This window comes from Balaenoptera musculus, chromosome 12 (assembly GCF_009873245.2).
Source record: "Balaenoptera musculus isolate JJ_BM4_2016_0621 chromosome 12, mBalMus1.pri.v3, whole genome shotgun sequence".
Classification (NCBI taxonomy): Eukaryota; Metazoa; Chordata; class Mammalia; order Artiodactyla; family Balaenopteridae; genus Balaenoptera; species Balaenoptera musculus.
The window spans coordinates 75,769,160-75,773,768 of NC_045796.1; the positions used below are offsets into that span (position 1 = coordinate 75,769,160).

Below are 4,609 nucleotides of genomic sequence, written 5' to 3' on the forward strand. Positions count from 1 at the left end.
CACTTTTTTTTTCTTGTTCAAGGTTCAGCAACTTTTTTTCTATAAAGGGTCAGATAGTAAAAATTTCAGGACTTGTGGGACAGTCTATGTTACATAATCTTTTTCCTTCTTCTTTTTTTAACCCTGTAAACCATTCTCAGAATGGGCTCTGGGCTATAGTTTTCAGTTTTCAGATTCCTGTTTTAGTAACCTCAGAGAATATGTGGTTTAGGATTATAAAAAAAATAAATATGTGTATTTCACAATCAAAACTCAACTTGAAAACACAACCTAATCAAGTCATTTTTTGTTTAATTTAGGACATTATTTGGAATGAGTGAGATTCTGATCTTTTTTATTGGATTGTTTTAGATAAGCTCTGATGAAACTTGAACCTCTAAATATTACTAAGCTCCCTTTGCAGGCAGAGGGACTTCCCTGGTGGTCCAGTGGTTAAGACTCCATGCTCCCAGTGCAGGGAGCCTGGGTTTAATCCCTGGTCAGGGAACTAGATCCCACATGCCACAACGAAAGATCATGCATGCTACAACTAAGACCTGGCACAGCCAAATAAATAAATAAATATTTAAAATAATAAATAAATAGATTAGTCCTTCCATTCTTAAATCTCCTGTGAGGCTTGCTTCACAAGGGGCATCCTATTCTTTTCATAATTCACCCAAATGCCCTTCATTACTCTCAAGTCCATAAGTAGGTAAATATCAATATGCCCAAGGAGGAAAGCTACAAGAATCACCTCTATAAACAGATAGCTTACAAACCAAAGAATTGCAATATATTGCTAATTTATATCAGCTAGAACATAGGGAGTATGTCTTGGATTGGATTTTAAGAATGTTACACTAGAGAGAATAAATTTATTAACATGGGTGTCTTTAATCAAGATTCTTGATTTAATGTGCTACTGCGAACAGCTGGAAGTGACCCTAACAGGTTATTAGTTTGATTGACTGAATTATGGTTTTAATGGTGACTTTAATTCAATAAAATTTCGATGACAGAATTTCCCTGGCATAATTTGTAGGAAGCACTCAAGACAGAGAGATGCAAGTAGCGGATTGAAGTTATTATGTAGAAATAGGACACTGTTTCCTTGACTATACCCACCAGGAGGACCCAGTGGACACTTTACTCTCTAAAACATTAAAAAATTAAATAATAACAAGAGAGACAGCATCCATAAAATCTCCATAATGGCTGTCCCTTAGGCTAGGAATGATAGTGAGAAATGCTGCCATTAAAATGAGCTTCCTGAATTCAAAAGAGATGATGGAATTCTGGAGCAAGGAGTCCAGGTAAGAGTAAGTAGCCATGAGAAACAATGTGGGCACCAACACTGCGATAGGCATCATGGATAAGGTGGGGATAGGAGTATTTTGACATAAAGGAATCTATGAGAGTGGTTTATGATTTATGGTGAGCCAAGGAATGAAACAGATGGTCAGTTTACTAAAGTGCTACTTCATCTACAGGTGTCTTTGGTTTTATTGCCCTTTGCAGTACTGAGCTTCCCAGATATTGTGTTTTTTACAAGTTGAAGTTTTGTGGAAACCCTACATGGAGAAATTCTATCAACACCATTTTTCCAGCAGCGATTGCTCACCTCATGTCTCTGTGTCACATTTTTGTAATTCTCAAAATATTTCAAACTTTTCATTATTATTATGTTTGTTATGGTGACCGGGTGACCTTTGATGTGACTACCATATTGTGATTGCTTTGGGGAAACATGAACTGCACCCTTGTAAGATGGCGGTGAACTTAACTGGTAAATATTGTGTGTATTCTGACTGCTCCACCAACCAGCCATTTCCCCCATCTCTCTCCCTCTCCTCAAGCCATTCTATTCCCTGAGACACAGCAATATTGAAATTAGACCAATTAATAGCCCTACAATGGTCTCTAAGTGTTCAAATGAAAGGAAAGGTTGTACAGCTCTCACTTCAAGTCAAAAGATAGAAATAAATTAGCTTAGTGAGGAGGGCATGTACAAAGCTGAGATAGGGCAAAAACTAGGCTTCCTGTGCCAAACAGCCAAGTGAATGCAAAGGAAAAGTTCTTGAAGGAAATTAAAAGTGCTCCTCTGGTGAATACATGATGATAAGAAAGTGAAAGGGCCTTATTGCTGATATGAAGAAAGTTTCAGTGGTCTGGTTAGAAGATCAAACCAGCTATAACATTCCCTTATGCCAAAGCCTAATCCAGAGCAAGGTCTTAACTCTCTTCAATCCTATGAAAGCTGAGAGAGGTGAAGAAGCTGCAGAGAAAAGTTTGAAGTTAGCTGAGGTTGATTCATGAGGTTTAAGGAAAGAAGCTATCTCCATAACATTGAAGTGTAAGGTGATGCAGCAAGTGCTGGTGTAGAAGCTGCAGCAAGTTATTCTGAAGATCCAGCTGAGATAATTAATGAAGGTGGCTACTCTAAACAATAGATTTCAATGCAGACAAAACAACCTTCTATTCGAAGAACATGCCATCTAAGACTTTCATAGCCAAAGGGGAGAAGTCAATGCCTGGCTTCAAAGTTTCAAAGGACAGGCTGACTCTCTTGTTAGGGGCTAACGCAGCTGGTGACTTGAAGTTGAAGTCAATGCTCATTTACCGTTCCAAAAATCCCAGGGCCCTGAAGAATTACGCTAAATCTACTCTGCCTGTTCTCAATAAATGGAGCAACAAAGTCTCAATGAGAGTGCATCTGTTGACAACATGGTTAACTGAATACTTTAAGCCCACTGTTGAGACGTACTGCTTAGAAAAAAAGATTCCTTACAAAGTATTACTACTCACTGACAATGCACCTGGTCAGCCAAGAGCTCTGATAGAGATGTACAATGAGATTCACGTTGTTGTCATGCCTGCTAACACAACATCTACTCTGCAGCCTGTAGATAAAGGAGTCATTTTGACTCTCAAGTTTTATTATTTAAGAAATATACCCCATAAGGCTATAGCTGACATAGATAGTGGATCTGGGCAAAGTCAATTGACAACTCTATGGAAAGGAGTCACCATTCTAGATGCCATGAAGAATATTAGTGATTCATGGGAAGAGGTCCCAATAACAACATTAATAGGAGTTTGGAAGAAGTTGATACCAACCCTCATGGGTGACTTTGGAGGAAATAACTGCAAATGTGGTGGAAATAGCTTTGCAACCACCTAGAGGGGTGGGATAAGGAGGGTGGGAGGGAGAGGCAAGAGGGAGGGGATATGGGGATATACATACGCATATAGCTGATTCACTTTGTTATACAGCAGAAACTAACACTACACTGTAAAGCAATTATACTCCAATAAAGATGTTAAAAAGAAAAAAAAAGTGGAGCCTGAACATGTGACTGAGTTGCTGCAATCTCATGATAAAACTTGAACCGTTGAGGGGGTGCTTCTTATGGATGAGCATAGAAAGTGGTTTCTTGACATGGAATCTACTTCTGGTGAAGATACAACAAATATTTTTGAAATGACAATAAAGGATTTAGAATATTATGTAAATGTATTTGACAAAGTAGGGGCAGGGTTTGAGAGGATTGCTGCAATTTTGAAAGTTCTGTGAGTAAAATGCTATCAAAGGACATTGTAAGCGACAAAGATATTGTTAGTGAGAGCAAGAGTCAGCCTAATGTGGCAACTTCACTGTGGTCTTATTTTAAGAAACTGCCACGGCCACCCCAGCCTCCAGCAGCCACCGCCCTGATGATCAGTCAGCAGCTATCAACATCGAGGCGAGACCCTCCACCAGCAAAAACATTGTGACTCACTAAAGGCTCAGATGATGATTAGTATTTTTTAGCAATAAAGTATTTTAAAATTAAGGTGCGTACATTGTCTTTTAGATATAATGCTATTGTACACTTCATAGACTACAGTAAAATGTAAACGTAACTTTTATATGTACTGGGAAACTAAAAATATTATGTCCCTCACTTTATTGTGGTATTTGCTTTATTGCGTTGGTCTGGATCTGAACCTGCGATATCTCCAAGGTATGCCTGTGTATAAACAAATATTCCCTAGGCATGGTGAGCAGTCAGCTTATTTGAACTGTCAACATAGATAGTCATGGCTTCTCATCCAATTAGCAGTCCTTTATAGAAGGGGAGTCTGATGTCTTTGAGGAAGTACTCTGCAATAAGATTATAGTACTGTGGTAGGCAGAATAATGAACCCCCAAAGACGTCTTTGTCCTAATCCAGGAAAACTGTCACTATGTTAGATTATATGGACTATGTTAGATTATATGGCAAAATGGAATTAAGAATGCATATGGAATTAAGATTTCCAATGAGCTGACCTTTAAAAAGGGTGATTTTTCTACCTTATCCAGATTAATTCAATGTAATTAAAAGAGTCCTTAAATTGGAAGGGGAGGCTAAAAAGAGATCAGAGAGTCAAAGGGAGATGTTACTAGGAAGAATGCCTAGAGAGATGAAACTTTGCTGCCTTTGAAGATGGAGGAAGAGAGCCAGGAGCCAAGGAATGTGGGCAGCCTCTAGAGCTGGAAAATGCAAGGAAATATTTTCCCTTAAAGGTGCCAGAAAGGAACATAGCCTTACCTTGATTTCAGCCTAGTATCAGACTTCTGTATCAGACTTCTGTATCAGAGAAC

At 38.6% G+C, this 4,609-nt stretch overlaps 1 pseudogene; it reads left to right on the forward strand.

Moving 5' to 3' along the window:
- Positions 1–1,895: 1,895 nt before the first annotated feature.
- Positions 1,896–3,783, forward strand: LOC118905025 (annotated as a pseudogene).
- The last annotated feature ends 826 nt before the right edge of the window (positions 3,784–4,609 follow it).